General features: G+C 42.7%; 1 protein-coding gene across 1 annotated transcript in view; it reads right to left on the reverse strand.

Annotated features, from left to right (window-relative positions):
• Window positions 1-23,004, reverse strand: part of RP1 (RP1 axonemal microtubule associated) — a 1,491,030-nt gene that overhangs the window by 330,917 nt on the left and 1,137,109 nt on the right. The window lies entirely within an intron of this gene.

Raw genomic sequence — 23,004 nt, forward strand, 5'->3', positions numbered from 1 at the left:
AGCGCCAAGGGGAGAAGAGCTGCTGGGCAGAACTGCAGAAGACCCAGAGGAGGGCAGTCCTACAGAGGACCCCGGAGAGAGTAGAACCATCCAAGTTCATTCACCGGCGCATACTGTGACGGTTACAAAGACTATCAATTCCTAAGCAAACGACAGACCAAAGACCTTGACCAGAATCTCCTTCTCTCATGGCGGGAGGAGACGTAGCACAGCGGGTCACTCCATGCATTGAAGTACCGCCCCCAGCGGTGCAGACTGATGATTGGATCTCGAATCTCAAACGACACTGGTGGCTCGAAGCATTGGAAGATTTCTTAAAAGCCAATGGTGAGCAAAGAGAGAGAAAATGTCTGATACTACTCCTCCATCTGGTGGGTCCTGAGGGCCGATGCCCAATCAGGACATCTTCCAAAGAGGATACAGAAATCTATAAAAGACTCCAAAGGGAGCTCTGTGCCCATCTGAACGCACAGACAGATGTGGATCATAATCGCATGATTTTCAATACAGCACGGCAGGAACCAGGTGAACCGTTGCCAAATTTCATCACTCGGTTGCAAAGTCTGGTACGAGGCTGCCACTTCAACACTTTTACAGATAAGGATGCGGTTCGACTTCGGATAGTTGAAGGTTGCACAAACCCTGACACAAAGCGCAAGATCCTGCAAGGGCATTGGTCGTTAAAGGAAATCATCAAGAAGGCCGAAATTGGAAGGCAAATCAAAGCAAGAGACAGATTGAAGGACGTGCACCTGAGAGCAAACCATCAAGATATCTGGGAAGACAGAACTCAGAAAACAAACAGATCTGAAAAGAGAGAGAGGGAAGGCAGACCAGCAAAAAGACAACGGGAAAGATACAGTGACAAAGAAAGTGACAAGGATTACTCAGAGTCAGATCCCTCAGCGTCCGACTACTCAAAGTCCACCACGGATCACTGGGAGTCAGATGACTCAGAGTCAACCATCCAAAAGACAATTCCAAGGAATTATTCACCCCCCAGGAGTTCCTCAAGGAGTCATTCAAAGTATGACACACAGTACTCTGATGAGGAAAGAGCGTCAAGTGGGACAGATCGCACTCCTGGACAAGAGGGCATTCTGCACAACAAGTGGGAGAGAAAGACAAACCATAGAAGAAGGGGTTGCACTGGTCAACACCGGAAGTCGGCGCAGGAACATCAGTCGTCAAGCAGTGAAGACGAGTCCAAGGAAACATCTGGCAGGAGAACACATCACCCCCAGATCAGAGGTGTTAGAGCATTAAACAAGCAAGAAGGAGAAACAGGTCGCACAAGACGAACTGATCCTCCACAGCAACGAACCAGAAAAGATCCATGCACCCGTGGCTCCCGCGACAACGAAGAAACGGAGAGGAAATTGGTAACTTCAGGCGAGAAGGACAAAGAGGCAAAAGCTTGGGACCAAGCACAAGGAACAAGCACGGGATCATCAAACAACCTCCCAAATGAGACAGCCTTGAGGATGTTCCAACAAAGGCACACGGAGAAGCATCTCAAAGACAACTCAAAGGGGAAGTGCAATTTGCCACGGACTACGGAATTCAAAAATCCATTACCCAAGACAGTTTCAAAGAAACGTTTGAGAAGGAATGGGGAGAAGGATCTCTCTGACGCGGAGTGCACATCCATCCGATCCTGGAAGTCGACAAAGGACTTCTCTGACCCAGAAAGCACGTCTATGGCCAGGAACTCCTCTGGTTCAGAGAGCGCGTCTGTCCGCTCCTCTAAAAGGGGTATGGCCAAGACCTCCTCTGATTCAGAGAGCTCGTCTGTCCAATCCTGGAAGTCGACAAAGGACTTCTCCGACCCAGAGAGCACGTCTGTTCATTCCCGTGAGTCGACCGAGTCATGGTCCCGACAACAGCCATGGCGTCAACCACCCGAACGCACCATGGAACCAGAGGACATCCTTCCCGTCAAGAGCAACATGTCACACACTAAGGTCTCTGAATACTCAGTCACTCCACAAGACAACCTGTCATGTCAGTCACAAGTATATCCGAACATAGATCAGACACCGTCACCCCTGAAGGGATCCGCGAGGCTGACTCAAAGGACCTACAAAAGGAAAACAGAGACAGTGGACCTTAGTCACAGGATGGGAAGGGACCAGCCAGTCATTCCGCAAGGAAAGCCGGACGTGTCAGTAGAGAGAGATTATCAGATGAGAGAAAAACATGCCTATGCACAGAGAGCTCACGAGTTCGCCAGACAACCCGAGGCTGTGAATGAGTTACCGAATCAAGCTAAGGCAGTCTCATCAAATAGCACCGTACTGTCTGGTATACATGACCCTGAATTGGAGGGCAGTGTTGCCCTCGGCTGGACAGGACAAAAGGAAGTAAAAGTAGATGCGGGCGCTTGGAAGAGGAGAACATTATCCACTCATGAAAGAGATCGAGCATCTGAACTAACCGTAGTTACACCACCAGAAGGAAACATGAGGACTGCAGACTGTGAGAGTAAACAGTTTACACGCAACGTGGTCAAGAATGCTCTGATCAAGACACCGGAAAGATTAACCAAAGCCAAGCCCACCACTGATTCGACACTACTGAGGCTTGAAGAACAGGCTGTCCGCCAACCCGTGTGGTGGATTGAAGAACTGCGAACACTGAGGACATTAAGCTCACTTTGTTAAGAAAGGGGGAGATGTAGAATTGTGTGAGGTAGTCTAGTGGTTGGGGGGCGGAGTCTTGGGAGGAGCAGGAACAGGAGGAGCCGGGGACAGGAACCGGGCAGTTAGAGTAGGGACAGGAGACAGCCTTGATGCAACACAATAAAGCTCCAGTATACATAAGAAATAGTGTCTGTGGTTATTAGTATCAGGATGCTACAACGCTTGCAGAAAGTGCGGTGCCCCACATGTGAATTTTGCACATCTAGTTTGGACATGTTCTAAAATCAGGGCTTACTGGAATTCAGTTTGTAACAAACTCACTAAAATGATAGAGAAGGAGGTACCTACCCGCCCAGAATCAGCATTATTGGGCTGCGTACTGGACTTCCCTAAAGCGATTCGAAAATTGACCCAATGTCCCTTTTACTCGTCAAGCGAAAGATTGCCATGAAATGGGGCTGTACAACGTTGCCCACAACCAAGGCATGGCTCCAGAGCCTAACATATTGCAATACGTATAGGGATTTATCTCCTGAAACCTTACACAGGGTATCTCTCCCAAAAGGTATATGGGATCCCTTTAAAGCATACTTGAAGGACACGACTTCCCCCCTTACTCTGCAACCCCCAGATGTGGTGGTCCGTACAGGGGGAGGGTGAATTGTTGTTATACATGTATTTACTGTAAAATGCATCATACTATATCATTGAACCCACAGGTTTTGTATTCCTGTGATTCTTGTAGGGGAGTAGAAGTAGGTTGGAGGGTGATGCCAACTGTAAAAATAAGGTATTGTATTGTTCTTCGCATGGAACTATAAGACATATTATATTGCGGAGTGGCAACATATCACAAATGTAAGTGTGAGATATTTGTTTATGAAAATGGAAAAAAAGTTAAAAAAACAAAAAGATTCCTGCATCTGTGTTTGTCATTCTACTGAAGAAATGTTTTCAAAACAGTAGTTAAAAGGATTGCCCAATTCTGTGAGCTGGGGGAGATGACCATGTAATGTAATGTAATGTAACCAATGCTTGTATAGCGCACTGTGACCCAGCGGGTATCCTGGCACTGAGATGGGAGGCCTGTGACAAGGGAGAAATTAGCATCTAGGGTAGAGCCAGGTCTTCATTTTCCTTCTAAACGGCAATAGATCTTTCATTTGTCGCAACTTTGTGGGTAAGCTGTTCCAATGCCTTGCTGCAGTGACACTGAAAGCTCCCCCCCCCCCAGTCTAACTCTTCTGACCGGGGGAACCTTCACCAAGTTAGGTGAGGTTGACCGAAGACAGCGAGTGAGAGCATACCAGCTGAATTTGTTCTACAGCGGCAGGGGCCCCAGACCATGCAGTGCCTTAAACATGACACAAAGGAATGTAAAAAGAATCCTCTGCAAGCCTGGGAGCCAATGAAGCTCTGCTAGGTCCTGGGAAGCAGTGGACTGACGGGAGCCAATGAAGCTCTGCTAGGTCCTGGGAAGCAGTGGACTGGCGGGGTCTCATCAAGGCCAAATATGCCACAGCATTCTGGATTTTCTGTAGTCTCCCAATTAAATATTTTGGGGATTCCAGCAGCAAAACATTGTAGTAATCCAGTCTGCTCATAATGACCCTCCTTACTACCAGTGCACGTGTCGGGATAGGAAGCATGGGAAGGATTTTCCTAAGGGCCCTAATAAGGGAGAAACAGCCCCCAATGGCCTTGTTGACTTGTGTTTCCAAGGTCAATTTCTCATTAAAACAGATTCCCAAATTGTGAACCGTCTTGGATGGTGCCAAAGGAGGATCAGCAGGAAAGTGCCAAAAGTCTGCAGGGAGAGAGTATGGCACTCTCCCAACCCAATACATAAAATCTCTGTTTTATCTGCGTAAAATTGCAGAGAATTGTTTCTCATCCAATGTACCATGTCCAGCATACAGGCATGGAAATATGTAGAGTGGTGGACTGATCGCCCTCCAGGGAAAGGATGAGCTGGGTGTCATCAACATAGTTCACCAAGCCTATATCATAAGATTTAATGACGTCCACCAGGGTACGCATATAGGCATTAAATATTATAGGGCTAATTGCAGATCCCTGCGGAACCCCGTAGCATATCTTGGTGAGCTTTGAACAGAAGGGGGGAAGGGCCACTGCCTGACATCTGTCAGACATATAAGAATGAAGCCACTTCTGCGCCAGCCCCACAACCCCCACTCCTTCCAGCCGTTTCAGGAGGACCTTATGATCGACTGTGTCAAATACGGCAGAACGGTCTAAAAGGATCAGTATGGCAGAATGACCCCTGTCTGCAAGCATGCAAAGATCGTGTAACACAGTTAGTAGGGCGATCTTTGTCCCATGTGCTGGGCGGAAACCGAATTGCACGTCCTTCAGTATATTATTTGCCTCCAGAAACTGGGAGAGCACCTTGCTTACCAGTCGCTCAATGATCTTCACCGGGTATGGAAGGATGGGCCTGTAACTTTTGAGACAAGCTGGGTCAAGTGAAGGTTTTTTCAAAAAGGGGGAAACAACTGCTTGTTTCCAGCAGGATGGGGACATCCCACTTCACAGGGATTGGCTACATAGTTGTCTTAACAAAGGGAATAATTCACCGCCTTCCAAACCCTATGGGGAAGAGGGTCCAGGGAAGAACCAGAGGAAACACCTAGTACTACTTTATTAAATTCTTCCACAGAAGGTATATCAAAGTGATCAAGAAGGGGCCTCTGACCCAAAGTTTTGCTCTCCCCGGTCCATCACTCCTTCACATCCTGTGGGGGTCCACAAGCCCCATCATCAATGCTAACCCCTTCTAACCCTTTGATAATTTTACAGATCTTGTCTTCACAAAAGACAGCCAGACTATCACACAGTTCCTGCGTGGGAGAGATCTTATTTTTTGTGCAGGCGGGGCTGGTGATATCATTCATGATTTTAAACACACTCTTAGTGCTATTAGGTGACTTCAAGATTACATCCTCAAAATATTCAGCTTTAGCGGTGGCAATGTTTTTCTTATAGTTGAGGATATTCTCCTTCCAGGCAGCCTGCCTGTCTGCAGTCAAGTTTTAGTTTTTGCAGTTCATCATTGTACCAAGGGGCAGAGGAGTTGCCTTCTTTTTTAAAATCAGTTTTTGGGGAACAACCTGGTTTAGTTGATCATTAATATGTAAACAGAGGGTAGCATATTTATCCTCCACCTGTTTTCCAGGGTCAAAAAATCCTTCAAGGTGGAATACTGGGGAGATACTGGCTTTTCTCAATAGACCTTTCCAGACCCTGCTTAGGAAACTCCTCTTATCCCTCAAAATAGGGCCGATCTGTCCAGTTTTGAACCCCTCAAGTTTAATAAAGTGATGGTCAGACCATCCGACCAGCAGAATATTCACCACTTACATCAAGTCTTCCCCAGCAAAAATTAGATCCAATACATGGCCCCCGTATGTGTAGGCTTTGTCAACCATTGTAAGAGATGCAGATCCCTACACGATTGTAGAAGATTATCATATCCGGAGTCGAAGCTTCTATTCACCCACAGATTAAAATCCCCCAAGATAATGAGTCTAGCGTGGGAGAGAGCCATATTGCTAAAGATATCAATCGTATTTTTCTGTTGAAGGTGACTAGCCACTCCTGGGGGTCTATAACAGATAATGCTAGTTAGCATCTGGCTCCCATGGTCTGTAAGAGTAAAGCCTAGTAGCTCAATCCCATCAACCTCATCAACATCAACCGGGGAGAAGTCCCATGACTCTTCGAAGATAATCCCTACCCCACCACCTCCACCGATAGGACGTGGCTTGTGAAAGGCTTTATAGCCATGAGGACATGCCAAACCCAGTTCCAAATCGGATCTGGGATGGGTCCAAGTCTCAGTCAAAACCAAGGCATCCAAGTCATGAGACTCTAGCAACAACTGCGTCTCTGTGAAATGCTTTTATGGAAGTCAGCTACTGCCCCAGACGTGTCTTCCAATTTTAACTCCCAATAGCCTCCTCCCTGCACACCTATTTCCCGTAGTGAGGCACACGAATACATACGGGCTGGCATGGCAGGTAGAGCTGTCCCGAATCCAGCAGAGTAGCTGGCGCTGTGAGCGGCCGGTGTGCGGCCGTGCGCAGACGGGTTTGCCTTAGGCGAGCCTTTGGCACGCCAGCGGTGGCCCGCTGTGCGGTCGCACCATTGTGACGATTTATAGGCAGTCACGTGGAGGCGCAAGCAGGAACTAGCAGGCTGACCCCAAACGGTACTGCGGGCCCGCTCTAAAAGGCGAACACCACTGAGTCAAGCCGGGAAGCAGCTAAGATAAAATACGGGCAAAAGTTGTTTTATGAAAGTGGCAGTTCATAAATTTAAAAAAGCACACGGCAAAACATCAACAATAAAATGCAGCAGCAGGCTTAAGTTCCACTCACAGGCAGAGTATACCACTTCTCAGCTTTTACACACTGTGTTGCTGTGTCTTTGTATTTCAAAGAGTGGGGTGTTCTTAAGTGAAAAAGGAATCTGTTCATATCTTGTGTGGTGAAAAAATGTTTTTTTTAAAAATGAGTACAATTTATGCATAGTATAACTGTACTGCTTACATTGTATACCAGGCTGTTTTACACTTGGAGTTAAATATTGCCTCAGTAGGTCGCTTTTGATGTGCTAATATACCGAGGTTTTGCAGTTTGGCAGTAATAACCGATGCTAAACCAGTGCTTAATTTGTAAAACAATAAGTGCAGGACCCTCAACAGGAGGCACCTGCAGCTTGCAACACCTACTGCCCTTGCTAGTGCTGTCAATGACAGTATCGACATAACTACTAAGGGTCACACTGCTACAATTGTGACTATTCAGACTATGCTATAAGAATGGCTGGGCGGCAGGTATTGGTAATTTTTACGGTATATTGAATAAATAAACAATTGTTCATGTCCTGATCTCTAAATGAGATATACAGCACCAGCATGTGGCAGACTGTCAAAAGTCCAGGTGCTGACAATTAAGTGCCGGTGTCAAGCACCGAAAACCACCGGGTGAAATTCAGCACTGTGCTAAACACAGCTCCACTTTGTAGGGAAATTTAGGTAATAAATGTAAATTCATATATACCAGGGAGAATGTTGTATTTATACTTTAACACTAGCTGGGGCTAAGAATGTTGCTTATTTTCGAATTGCATAATTTATTTATTTGCAGAGTTTTATATAGCGCTAGCTAGACCCGGAGGAAACAGAGCGCTATACAAGAGGATCAGCGGGTTACAGGTTACAAAAATTACATTGGTTACAGTTACAGTTACAAGTATAGGCTTAGGAGAAAAACATGAGATTACACAATAATATAAGTTATAAGCACGTAGCATAGCCAAGACATGCGTCTTATGGGGAAAGGAAGGTGGGGGGAGGTAAACTGGGAAGAGGAATGCAAATAGAGTCGGGTAGACTGGAAGGCGGAACTTAATTTAGGGGGAACAAAGCAGTCGAAGAGAAAGACAGATAAAACCATGTAGAACGGTGAGAAACAATGTCCGATGTCCGGCTGTGTAGTTGAAGGCTGCGAGGTTGAACCAGAGCCAGACTCCTCTATAGCTGCATAGGACTGCCCCACTGGGCAGCGGCCACAGGTACTCAGGCTCCTCTGTAAGTACAAACAGTTTTGGTTTTCACCCATGTGGCATCGACATAGTTCCACAGAAGTCAACGGTCCTGGTGTTACTGGGAAACGCCGTACACCTCATCCTCCTGCTCGCCCCATGAGAGGAGAGGTGGAAGAGACAGCTCTGAAGTCTGTAGATCTACCCCATTCCCCAAAGCAGTAGTGAGTGCTGGGCAATATTCCAACTGCAATCCATTTCCTCCTTCGTCCTTTTCAGTACACACCCTTCGATGCCACATTTTCTATATTCCAACTTCCACATGTTTCTGCTGTGGACCCTGACCTTCTTTGGTGCTGCACCTCTCATTTTCCCCTATGCATACTGCTCCTGACTAGCCTTCTGAGGTTCCTTCTGCTTCTGCAGGTTGGTTTCCACGTGTTTGAGTACTCGGCTCTCTGGCACCCACTCATCCCAGTTCTAATTCCAACCGCTGTAATGTATAAAGTATTTCACTTGCATAATGATAAAGAGAAAGGGTTTGTGTGCATGGCAGTTCAACAGGCCTCTGCAGCGATTGTGTTAGGACAGTGCAGGGTATTTTCTGTAAAATGCAATGCTAAACCACCGTTCTTTATGTTGGAATATAAGCTGCAAATTGTACGCTAATATACGGCTACAACCTACATATTTAAAGTGTGACTTGATGAAATTTAAGTATAAATGTAGTGTAGTATGAATCGTTGGCAACTGTTGAGGCCTGTATGTCTGACTATTTCTGTGTTGGATTTTATCACGCTTGTGAAGGAATGCTGCAGTTTTAAAAGATTAGTGTGTTTCTAGAGGTCTGCAATCTGCTTTAACGTGCTTGTCTGGTCCTAAATATAATTCTGTAGTATCATGGTTTAAGTACCAAACTTGGTACCAAATTGCAAATGTGGGGAAGAAATGTAAAATACAAGTTGAATACACAGTAGGCATCATCTAGTTTGCATAGTTGTACATTTTATGTTAGGTCGTTTTGTTTCTTTTTAAAATATTTTTATTGCAAGTTTTTAAATATAGACATTAAAGACCAATCCCTACCCACCCCACCGCACACATTGTTTAAACATCTAAAAAATAAATATAAACAATTCACTTGTACTACCACCTATACAGTCATTTGGATGCAGTACATAAAACAACAATTCATTATAATACATTACAGTTCAATTTAAACTTGTAGCCTGGCTTACCATTTAAAATGGCAAGTGCTATAGCAGCCAAGAATCAAATCAAGAGACCCATAGGACCCCTCTAATTAGAGGACTGACCCTTCCACTCGATCAATGGTGGTCAAATTCTCATTCTCTTATTCCGAGACCGATTACCCTTTCTTGAGTAGACAGCTTTCTCTAAGTTATACACTGCTAGTAATCATGCCAACTATTGCTGAAATGTTGGGGGATTAGGGTCTGAACAAGGCTGAGGCTAAACATAATCATAAGATAGCTGTAGAGACACAAAACAATGCTCCACCAACCTCTACTACCTCACTTTCTTGTACTCTCAATACAATCAGTTTAAGTGATATGGATACCTTCAACTTGACTTTGTCAATAAAAAATCTAGTCATTTTATTTTTCAAGTGTAAAAGATCTCTTCACAAAGCAAACATATGTAATATATCTGATCCATGTAAAGAACACCGGGTGCAACATGTTTCTTTACCTTCCCCTCATTTAGCCATCCAGTGCAGTGTATAAGATCGAAAAAAGCGGGTCCTATAAAACTGAGCTTGTAAATTTGCCGATATTAAAACAGACTGTGCTAGTGAAAAATATCTGAAAAAATTCAGTTTCTGATATCACTAATTTATCTTGCCATTTTAGGGTGCATTTTTGTAGGTCATATTTAATTACTGTATTCAGGAGATGGTATATTATCCCAATGCAACATTTATTCTGACCTATCATTCTGTCTACTAACTCAATTTTTTTTAAATCTGCTGGTCCTCCCCCTTGCCTTGTAAAGAATCTCTTATTTGGAGGTATTTAAAAAATTCCCTTTGACTAACGTCAAACTCAGTTTTAAGTTCATCAAATGAAGCGATACCAGTTGGGGAAAAAAACAGCCCCACTCTATCCAGCCCAGCCTTAAACCAGGTGAGCATGTATTGATCCCTGAACATTTCAGATATGTTCTTATTGTTCGGGAGGGGCATGTAGAAATTCAATCTACCTATTGCCATCAGTCTACGAACAGAAGCCTAAACCTTAAATGTATCTAAAAGAGTCTAAAACTGCACTTTCTTGTAGTAACTAAATACAAGCTGCCGCCAAAGACATCCTTATGCCTCCGCAACAATTAAAGTTTGAAGGGAGAAGGAATACTGTCCTCTGCCCCTCCACTAGAAAGTTGCTGTAGCAAAACAGTACAATTCTGCAAAGTAGTGGCCTAGTAATTTAGCTTAAGGTTAGGTAAGGTGAGAGGAATTTAAGTGATCTTCTAGATCTTGAGTAAACCCAAGCTTCTTCAGACACTAGTTTGAAAACTCCAACGGGATAGCTCTGAATAAATACAGAATTTTGGGGAAAAAAGTAATATTCACTATATTAGATCTAACCACCAGGAAAAGATGTAAATTATTGAGTCTACAGAGCTCTTTTTTGGTCTTCCTATTAAGAGAGCCAAGATTCTCTTTAATAATTTCATATAGACTGTAACACTGACACCTAGATAAACAGCATATTTAACCACTCGGTTATCTGGAAAGAGTATCTTGTCATAGTGTCAATTTGCTTCTTATCTTTGTTTAAGGAGTATCCGGAGATACTCCCAAAACGTTAAGGCTTTTTCTTCAACTAATTTGAGAACCACTGCCGGGTTAACAGTTACAAACGCAATATCATCAGCATAGGCCAAAGTCTTGGTGTCATATCCTTGTATCAGGTGAATTACCATGTTATTCTCCAATCTCCATCTAAATGGATCAATGTATATTGCAAATAAAAGTGGTGATCACGGACAGCCTTGACATGTCCCCCTTGAGTTCTTAAAGTGTTCAATCAGTTCTCCGGCTACAAATACACTGGCAACAGGATTATAATAAGGGCCTTTACTGCCTGGATAAAACACGATCCAATGCCCATTCTTTGCCTAGTAGCCCAGAGATATTGCCAGGAGACCCTATCAAAAGCTTTCTCTGCATTTAGCATAAACAAAGCAATAGGGTCACCTAAAATTGTGCTTCATCAAAGAGAGAAATAATTCTTCTGGTAGGATCTGTTGTGCCTCGTCTGGGAATAAACCCATTTTGCCGATTAGAGACTATCCTATGGATTACCTGGGACAGACGTGCAGCTAAGATCTTAGAATAGATTTGTAAAACTCCATTAATTAAGGTAATCGGGCGACAGGAGCCAAGTTCCTGTGTCAGTTTTCTTTTTGGGAAATACAATAATTTTAGCAGAGGACCAGGACCTTGGGGGAGTCGCTCCACTATGTATTTGCTCAAATAAGGTCATAATACATTCCTTGAGTTGCCTGCATAAAAGTCTTTAAAACGCAGTGAGAATAGAATCAGCTAGCCGCCTTCCCAGCTGGTAAACTAGTCAAGGTGAGCAGGATCTCTTCCCAATGTTGCGGTCCCTCTAAAAATTCTTGTTCTTCTCTGGCTAACTTGTCAAGGGATATTGAATTTAGATATTCCTGTACCAGATTAACTTACCCTTTGGTGCCTTCTGTGTACAGGGATTGATAATAATTTTGAAAGGAAGCCCTAATCTCAGCAGGGTCTGAATCCATCCCATAAATTGGATCTCTAATTGCCCACAGTTCTTTATGCATGTTTTTCTGTCTTGTTCTCATGGCTAAATGGTGTCCCATTTGTTCGCTACATTCGTAGGTTCTTTCTCTCCACACTGTAAGTATATCTGCTGCCCTTTTTCAGAATATTTCAGCTATCGCTGCCCTTGCCACTGCTACCTCCAATTGGGCCTCCCCACATCTTACCCCTGTTGTGCAGCTATAACCAATTTTCCCTCTTCCAAAGTATTCTGACGGTCCTGCAATATCCGCTTTTCTTCCTTGCCCTGGTTTAAAGAAAACCGTAACATCTACCCTGTATACACACCTTAAGAGTATCCCAGACCACGCCTATTGATGCACTCCCTAAATTCTCCTTTAAAAAACACTGGGATCCTATTATTTATATGTTTGCAATATTCCTCCTTTACTAGCAGGGCCCTTTCAAAACTCAAAGAGACAGTCTTCCGTTTAAACCCGTCTCCATGAATGACTAAAACTAGAGGGTTATGATTTGACAAAAACGCGGCATTTTTCAATTCTACCATCCTGTGTTAAAGCATGTGACCCATGAAAATAGTCTAAATGGGTATGTGATTGATGCTGTGCTGAGTAATATGTATACCCATGTTCAGTAGGTCTTTTAATGTGCCATATATCAACCAGTCCATGATCCTGATATAAACCCTTCAGTGATTGAATTACTTTAGGTTTCCACCCTGTGTATGTTATGATGTTCCTCTACAGACCAATTACCGGGTAGATTAATATTCATATCCCCACACAATAAGATTGGCAGGGGCCAAAGTGACAGCTCATTAGAATGCCAGTCGAATACACCTGGATGATCTGATATACATCCATACACTGAACATAATGTAAATTTAGATCCAATAGTGGTCTGGCATTCAACAATGACCCACCTGCCATGCTTTTCCACTTGCGTTTGGTGACACTGAACACCAGTATTTCGAACACAAATTGCCACCTCACTGGTGTGTGCACCTTGAGGGGTACCCCCGATCTATCTATACCCAAGAGAATTTAACAAATTTCTCCATACTCCTTTAATATGAGTTTCTTGCAAACAGATAATATATGTATACAGCGTTTGTCCCGCTATTGCAACTCGCTGTCATTTCTTTGGATCATTCAATCTGCAAATGTTGATAGTAGCTATCTGTAGCTTCCTCTACCCAGCCATCAGATCATCCTAAATCCCAGGCCTTGCATACATCTTCTAAACCTCATACACAGGATAAAAAATGGATCTCTGATACTTTCATCCTGATAATCCAATTCTCCATCTCAATAATTCACCACCATGTGACACATCTCTCTTCCCCACCACCTAAGACTCCACCACACCCACCCCACCGGCACCCCTCCTCCATCTAAAAATGTGCAATCAGGCCCTGCCTGAATGGCGTACACCTGAAATAACACACCCACCGCCTGACACCCCTGCCCAAAAAAATCTTCATTGGAAATCGGCTTTATCCTACATTGTTTTCCTGCCATCACTGCTTCACCTTATCTTTTCCAAATCTGTGTCCCAATCCAGCCCCCCCAGGAAACCTTACAGCTATCTAGGTAATGTGGCCATACCTCCTGTGAGCTCCTTTAGATATTCATGTGCCTGCATTTCAGATATAAAACTGCAAGTTTACCCATTGAAAATGATTTTCAATCTAGCAGGTTTTACATTGAAACCTCAGCACCCAATTTCTGAAAAGGAACAATCATCTGCCGCAGGCGCCACCTTCGCTCAACAGTAGCATGTGCAAAATCCAGTTTACCAAAGAATGAACCCCATTATGTTCTTTTTTTTTAATTTGGGCGAGTCTGATCATAAATAAATTGTCTTAGCAAGAAAAGTACATGAGCATTGCTTGAGGCCTCTCAATTATTAGATTGTTGTTTTTCAGCATTAAGAGAAAACATTGCGTACACTGAACTTCTTCATCCTAGTCCCATTTTATCACGTCTGGAAATACACATTTTAAAAGGCTTACCACAAATGATCTGGCATTACCCCACTCCACACCTTCAGGAATTCCCACATTCTTAAGTTATTCCTTCATTATAGGTTCTCTTAATCTTCTAGCTTCCATATGACACTGGTCATAATAGAAGCTTGGGATGCACTTTGGGTTTTTAGGGTACTATCGTCGGTCTCAAGGCTCCCAGTCCACCCTTCCACCATTGATATCCTCTCTGCAATGTTTTAGCATGTCTTATTCATTTTTTTCACTGCTCCCTGCAGTTTTTTTCAGGCTTACCTAGCCTGGGGACTGTCACTTCATACTTTATCCTACAATTGTTTAATTGAGAAAGAAATTGTAGCAAGAGTGGGTTCCACAGTGTTTGCCGTCCCTGCCCCAGCTGCCGCCAAGGATTTCCCTTCCACACCTAGCTCCTTTTCGGATTTCTCCCCATCGACGTAAACAAGCTGTGTGTCAGAGTAGTCCAATTTTAGTTTCACCATATGTCTTCTGCTTGATTCTTCTTAACTACTATTCCCCTTACTTCTCTTTTTTTATGAGGATTTTTTGCTGTTGCATCAAGATCACCAACTCTTTCAACAAACTACTACTGCTTAATCAGAAGCCGCACCATCGCTTGAGGATGAATTACCAAAATTTGAAGATTCTGATTCATTGGCTAAAGAGAATACTTTTTAACCCACTGTCTCAAAGGGAAATAGCCAGTTTGTGCTTCCTGTCCCCAGTATTACTACAGGCAATAGCCAGAGGGGGGAGCCAATATTTCCAAGGGGTACATTTGTATCACTACCCTTTTCCTCTGTGGCATCAGGAGAGATGCAGATGTCTTGCATGGTTTCTGTTGTATTCATATTGAGCTGTTTCCACCTCCCTAGTAGCCCCAGGTGGCATTGACCATGCCTGCATTTGGAGAATTAAAGGCTCTTTTTGCTCACTGTGTGTATTGCTCCTGTGGTCTCTCATCACCTCTGCCAGGGTTTCCATTGAAGGAGCCTCAGTGGTATTTGGGGCGTGTTTCTCCTGGGCTTCTCCCTTTAGTCCTCTCACATTGGGAGTCACAAAAAGGTTAATGATTAAGTGTTGGGATCCTCCAGACTCCGGCTGCAATGCTCCATGGGCTAATCGCTATGTTGGTTTTTTTAACAGCCTCATGCTTTCCCTTAACGGCTGTCTCATCCCCCTTATTGCTGCCTTTAGTTTCAGCCTAATGCCACCACAGCCATTTCACCAGGTGTCCTCTTGCAGGTGCGTTCTCTTTCTGGGCTCTTCACACAACACCAACTCCTGCTCACATTGCTCAGTATGTGTAGCCGAGCTCTGAACTAGTGAGCGATGAGCAGTGTGGTGTGTTATGTAGGCGCCATCTTGCTCTCACGAGCTACCAGCTGTTTTGTTCCTATTGTGATTTTGTAAAATTGTGCTCGTACACGTAGGATATGCACAGTAGGTTTTACACAATAGGAGCAGATATGGCGGGAATGCATCTTAACAATTACTGCATCACTGTTAGTCATACTTGTAAATAAATGCTTGCAAATGAGTAGTTAATAGAATTAGTGAACTCTGAGAGCTGGAGGGAGAGGATGGCACAGCTGTGCTTTTGTATTTGAAGAAGTGGAGCTTTCTTAAGCAGCAAATGAATCTCTTTGCAACTTGATGAGCTTTTATGTGCTATTATGCTGAGGCATCGCAGCTTAGTGGTAAATACAGATACTAAGCACAGCTCCACTGATGTATGAGGATTAAGTTATAAATGTAAATTATAATGTTGTGTGAGCCTGTTTTGTTTCATTTATGGGGGTAGGTTGGTCTGAGTAAATGTGTATAAAAGTGGCATCCAAACCACCCCGCATACTAGTAGTATGACAAAAAATCCGGTAGAAAAATACTTTTATTGTGCAATGATATATATATAAACTTTTTTCATCCATTTATTTCCATGCACAATATTGGACTACTATTACTTTTCACCATTGTCTTTTTTTATGCCTTTCACTCTGCGCCATCCACATTCATTTCACGAGCACTTTTCACATTGAGCACTTTGCATTTACACTTGATGCTGCTAATGAATAACTGCATATGCATGAATATGTTTTAAAATATTAAACAATGACTTCTGGATTACAGTTGGCCATATTTACTTTTGTAATTTATTTACTTAAACAATATACTTAGCTATTCAATCAATTCAAATAATTCTTTATTCGGATACAAAAACATCCATAAAAGTACAAGATGAAACCAGCACAATACATACGAAGTTAGAAGGTTAAACAATCAATAAGTGCAATAGACAAATTACTGTGAATACACACAATTATATACATAGTGCAAGAGTCAATTCGGTAAATCAGTCATAGGCCCACAATGTAATTATTAGTTCAGAGGTAATAAGAATATAGTATTTAAAATGTAGCAGCATAAAGTATTAAAATGTAGACACTTTGACACATGATAAAAAACATAAAATTATTATGCGGCCCATATATAAATTGAATGGAATGCCGTGCATGCAACCACAACTGTCTATACTGCATTCATGGAGGCACGGGAGCGGACAGCCAGTCTCAAGAAGGTACTAACACGAAGAGTTAAATTATCCCCGTTGAGCATAACAATCTCCCTATATGCTTCCCTAAAATCAGTAATGTTGTGAGCTACTTGGCTATTATATTGCATGTATGATGGAAACTGGTAATTTCAAATGATGCCCCTTGGGATATTGTTATGAGATTTCATTATTACCCCTGTCACTCCAGGTCTGTGATTTTCTCTTCTTGTCTATAACAGTATAATTAAATAGCAACATGATACAGATTATCCAGTTCATCTTAGATCTTGGTCATATGTTTAGTAAATGTGTTAATAAGAAGACATTCAGTGCAGTTGAAACACTGTAATAGCAACTTGGTGCATGCTCGAATTGCGAAAGACTTAAAAATTGAAGTTACAAGAATTCTCTTTTCCCAAGCTAATTTTGGACAGCAGCAAACTAAGTTTGCTAAGCTTGCCTTAAGATAATTACAAAATGTGCAGGCAGAGTTTGAACTTAAGTATTTCCATATTTCGTTTAATTTCTGCAGCATCAAAGAGACCAAAACGTAGTTGTAAAAACTTTAATCTCAAAGCCCAGGGAATAGAAGCCACATGAAAGGACAGATAGTGGTTGTTTAAAAAGCCATTAAGCTAAAAAGAATGGTCATGCAAAATACATTTATGGAAGTCTCTTGCTGAAAGAAGGGAATGGTGTGCTTCTTTAGGAGACACTTGAATTCAGAATTGGGCTGATCCAATGGGTGCTCCATTTTCAAGTCTAGTCAATTACGAGATGTGCTCTTTTTGTGTGCCATTGTGTCTTGGCTTGCTCTAGATTCTCCAGATATAATTGTACAAACTGAAACTTGCTGCCTGCTTGCAATACACGCACATATTTAGGCCTGCCTAGTTCTGATTCTAATACACGCCTCCTTTCGCCATCAACCTGCACTCCCTGCTCTTTATCTCGGTCTTGCATGTTACTGTTCAATCCTGCTTTCTCACCTTTATCACCTTTATCACTGTTTAACTCCCGTTTTCTCCTCATCCTTCTGCGCATGTGTAAGAGAGTGCATGTATGCAACATATTTGAAAAAAGAATGAAAAAGTAATTATGGATGGAAAAAAATTCAGAAGCGCAGGGGTAGCACATCATAGACTTCAAATGCATTCTTTTGTTTCTGTCAATTCGGTCCGTACATTGATGCATTGGCTGAGGAAGTCTGCCAATCACAAGCACCGTAGAAGATGGACCAGCTGTTGGTTTAAACAATGTTCAATAGAACCCACCTCATACAGGTAAATAAGAGGCGTCTTGGTAAATAAATGCTGTTTAAATATTCATCAAGTGACCCCCCAAGCATCTCTTTGTCCACCTACACCCAACACCCAAAAATCTTGAGTTTCCCTAAAACTAGTAAAATGGCAAAATGAACTTCTTTGCAAACACACCACAACTGCAAACTCATGTTGTCCTATTCACCCCATAGGGTCTATGAACCACACCTAAATGTCCCCTTGACCTAGGGGGGTGGCAGAGATGTTGTCTATAGACATTCCTCTCCTCAGCGACCTAATCAGCTTTTTGAGCCGCTCCCATAGCATTACCCCATACAATTCTTCATTTTCATGTATATCACAAGGATCTCCCCCAAGCAACTCCCAATCTGATTTATAACTTGCAATAGACCTTGAATATTGGAACCGCCATATAGAGATGCAGCCATATGCTTTTTCCTGCCTACACCTCGACACACATACTCCCCAACTAGTCCTGTTTCAGGAGTAGATTTTTTAAGCTACCACATATCCCAACATGCACTCTTACCCGACCCACCCACAGCAATGCTGAACTGAATAGGAGTCTTAAGCAGTGCTTTGAACAGAGTGTAACAGTGAGGCTTGCTTAGGAACAGGTGCTGAATACCCCTTAAGGTATTGTGCACGGGGTTCACACTTTGTTGACCAAATATTTGTAGGACATCAGAATGGTATTAGTGAGGGTGAGAGTGGTACCTTGAGGAGATTTTAGTTAATGTACACCAAACCCTTTCTGACAGCGGCAAAGCTAGACAATAGTGTATTTTATCTGTAAAATGGCTGGAGGTTTGCCCTGAAGAGATTTAGAAGTGTCTTAAAATGTTGAAATCAAACTGTATCTGTAAACCTTAAAATCGTGGACGGAGAAAAACAACCAAAGTGAGGAGAGCTACCCTGATGGTAATATAAAATGTGGATGTATGACGGTACCACGCGTACTTTTACAACGCGTACCGTTACCACGCTACTTTTACCACGCAAGTCGTTACAACGACTTGCGTGGAGGGGCGCTGGATAGTAAATTATTTAATTTACTATTCCAACTCCAGTCCCCGTGGACTCTAGGGAAAGGAGTTGGATAGTAAATTAAAGTATTTACTATCCTGGAGCGCCCCCCAGCGCATGTCGTTGTAACGACATGCGTGGTAAAAGTAGCGTGGTAACGGTACCGCGTTGTAAAAAATGCGTTGTTACCGTTGTATACCATAAAATGTGACATGATCCACATATTACAAGACTCTAAAAATATGGGACTAAGGGCCAGATGTAGGAACCCTAATACCGGTCGGTAACGGCAGAAATTACAGAATTTCGGCCGTTACCGACCGGTATTAGGCATTTGGGATGTAGGGACCCGATGTAGGTCATCAAATACCGGTCGGTAACAGCCGATTTCGGCCGTTACCGACCGGTATTTGGTTTTTGACATGTAGGGGGCTCACAATTTACCGATTCGGCAAATTTACAGATTCGGTAAAATACCAAATCGGTAAATTTATCGAATCTGAAAATCTAGATGAATACAGTGCCACAGGCCCTTAATAATTCGTTATTTACCATGAAACACTATTTCATGGTAAATAACGAATTCCTGTGTACATGCACATCTGTGCATGTACACCTGTGCCATGTGACACACATACATGCCCTTAGGCATGTATGTGTGTCACATGGCACACAAGCCAGAATCAGGGGTGCAACAGGGTGTCAAAGTGACACCCTGTCCCCCTTGACAATTCTGTAATTTTACCAAATCGGTATTTACCGATTCGGTAATTGCCATTGATTCCTATGGGCCTCAAGGCCCATAGGAATCAATGGCAATTACCGAATTCACTGGATTCAAGCAAGCTGGGCTGAAGACGGCTGTAATGCCAGAAACCGGTCCTCGGAAGCTTGTTTCCGGTCCAGGGAAGCATGGCTTGGCAGTTCTGGCTGGACTGTTCCCATGAAGCACAGGGTCAGACTGATTTGCATTTAGCCATGTCTGAACTGGGGTGGCAGAGTGGGCAAAAGAACGGTGATGGATCAAACCCAGATCTTTTGACTGGGTGTGAGTGTTTGATTGGTTCAGATGCTCCGTCCATCACCACCCCCTTCTGTACCGCTTAAGATGATTTATGGCTGCATTTTCAGAGAACAGACCAACTGCACTAAAAGGAAATGTCACAATACCAGATTGTAAGTTCCAAGTCTTGAAGAAGAATTGTCACCTTATTAAAAGCTCAACAATAAAAACATTTCCCTACTTTCTAAGAAGAAACTGGTAAAACAGTCAGGAGGGTTCATAGGTTCTTTGCTAGGGATAGCTGTTTTGCTAATCACTAGCTCATTAAGCAGAAACTGATGGAACATGGCCAGAGATGTACTTGGTAACCCGACATCAGCATGTACAATTGGGGACATCCATGTGTGATGAATGAGACATTAGGAAAAATTAAGCACATCAACTGGATGGTAAGTTTAAAGACATTTTAAACTACATGGATTTTAAATTTCAGGACTAAGCCACCCTGTATTCAACTGGTCTTCAAAACTTTTTCAAATATTATTTTAAAGATCAGGATGAAACAAACAGGTTGGCTATATATTGCCCTGACTGTGAAAGTCCCTCACCTTTAGTGCCACAAGAACCTCCACCATCCGAAGAACATTCAAAATATTAAAATCAAAGGTGCAGAAAACACATGCAAATGTTGCTCAGTAAAGTGACTGCCATTAAAGACATTCTCTCCTGGAACAAGAAAGGCAAATTCATCTACATAGGCCAGCCAGTTGTAAGTTCCCACATGTGTAACCTAGTCAAAGTCCTCACTCACCCCAAAATGCTTTTGCACCAGAAAGCTTGGAGAGGACGGCAACAGTGCCTGTGTGTCTCTGCAGAACGCAATATTCTATCTATGATTGTAGGTAAAGCTGAACACTGTCAACAACCTGAACACTTAAAAACTCCAGTTTATACTTCTCCAAAGATGTCACCTTTTGTTTGATTTTCATCTGCAGTCGAAGCTGCCAAAATATCCCTTCTACCCACCCAAAAGGAGTGCCTTTCAGCTCTTCGATTTCCCCATCATTCATGGATTCAGACTGCCTCTGTGACTGTACAGCAATAATAAAATATCAACTTTGAAGTGTACATCTAGAAATTCAATAAACGGACCTGAGTTTTAACTGATTCTCTCCCCCAAATGCATATTAGGTGAGACCCTAAGTTGCCATCCAGTTCAATACAAGAGGAGCCTTACAACCCAGCAGCGATCATCAGCTGATCTAATCCCCCAGGTGAAAGTCCTTATGGCCCCAGGGGGGTAGAGCACAATAAAAGGCCTCAACCACCGAGATTTCCACTAGACACAGTCTCTAACTGACCTGCAGCAGGCTGGCTCAGGAAAATAACCCCCTGCAGAAAAGTATGGCAGGGGAAATATTCATTCCATCATCATCCTTGAACCAGTCACCTCTAGTAGTGCATCTACAGCAAGGAAGCAAGAAGGGGCCTGAACCTCGAGCACTCCCCTGTTCAGTTCTGAGTCCCAGGTTTCTCTCCTGGTGGGTTAGCCTAGTATTCCTCTCCTCCTCCTCACAACTAATGCTGAGAAATTAAAAAGAAGGCATGTGGGACAACAACACCTTTGATCCACCATGCCGCTATGTTTCCAGCTCAAGAAACCAGTACACAGCTCCAGCTTGACTTCTCCTCTGACATGACTTCATGTGGCAAGCCCGGTCCATGACTGGGACTCACACACTTCAGCAGCAATCATTTGTCACCAGAAAGAGGGTGCTCCACAGTCCTCCACCTCTCAATGTAATTGTTGCAGGTTCATTTACCTAAGGCTGAGTGGTCCAGTCTGCCACTGTGACTACATCTCTTTGCCACAGATGCCAATCTGGGCCAGCACAACAGTGAAATTGGTCTTCACTGCTGAAATTGCACTTTGAATCTACATTCATTTCAGCTTTAAAGTAGTGTGACTCAACACTGTCATTTGCCCAGAGGCCAGAATAGCAATTACATTAAGTTATCTTCATTTAAGTAACATACGTTTTGTGATTAAATTAGCTGCATCCATGCTGCATTCAAGCTATACTATATATTTGCAAACTACGCTTCAGCTTGTTTAGGAATCAGGGTGCTTTAAACAATTTTGTGGAACTATCTTGATGATTGTACCTGCGGTATACAGCTTCACGTCGATATGTTGGTGTTTTTGGGATGTTTAGACTTTAAGACAGATGTGTTGAATTTTCTTTTCACTGTTGGTGATGTTCTGGCTAACCCTGCCCCATTCTTGGTATGTGGTTCAGAATTTTGTGTATGTTGTCCACAAATTTCTCTTCAGTGCCTGAGATTGGTGGATTACATCATTTTCCAAGACATCTTTAGAGGGAATATTCAACTTAATCCATCTGAATAATATTCATTGATGCCATTAAGCATCACTGGTTGACAATAAAAGTGATGTAAATGGAAGTTGTGTTGCCGAAGATTGCAACAATTAAGGTTCCAAACTACGCACCGTACAACGAACAATCTCTATATAGTGAGGCTAAATCTTTATTAATGTTATGATTCACAAAATGTTGGGCCATGATATGAACATGCTCCTAGGTACTGACTCTGTCTCTTGATTGATGCTACATATATTCAACCGAAGGTGTTTTATTTAAAACTTACTGTGCTTTTATGACAATATAAATTAAAAGAAATCATTACAAACTTTCCCTACTGATGCCACATAACATGTGGTTGATACATCAGTGGTGTATATCACGACTAGTATATCTAGTTCATCCCATCATAGTTAACGTTTCGCCATGCAAGATGTATTGTTGTTAATATGCTATTGCTGTAGACAGAATATAGTTTATCAAAAAGAATTGAGAATCACAGTACTTTGAGAATATAGACAATTTAGAGAATATCAAGTAATACTATCTAAGGGATGTTCTTTTGAGTTATTTGACAGTAGAAAGAGGGTATACAATTTTGAGTTTTGGATGTTTAACAGAAGTGTATAAGTTAAAATGTAATCTAATCGAAAAGAATAGGTTAGAAAATCATAATAAAACTAGCCAATGTTGTAGAGAAATCCAGTCAGAACCATAAACCTATGGCCATATGGAGCTCACCAAGTTGG

Source organism: Lissotriton helveticus, chromosome 4_1, assembly GCF_964261635.1.
Source record: "Lissotriton helveticus chromosome 4_1, aLisHel1.1, whole genome shotgun sequence".
NCBI lineage: Eukaryota > Metazoa > Chordata > Amphibia > Caudata > Salamandridae > Lissotriton > Lissotriton helveticus.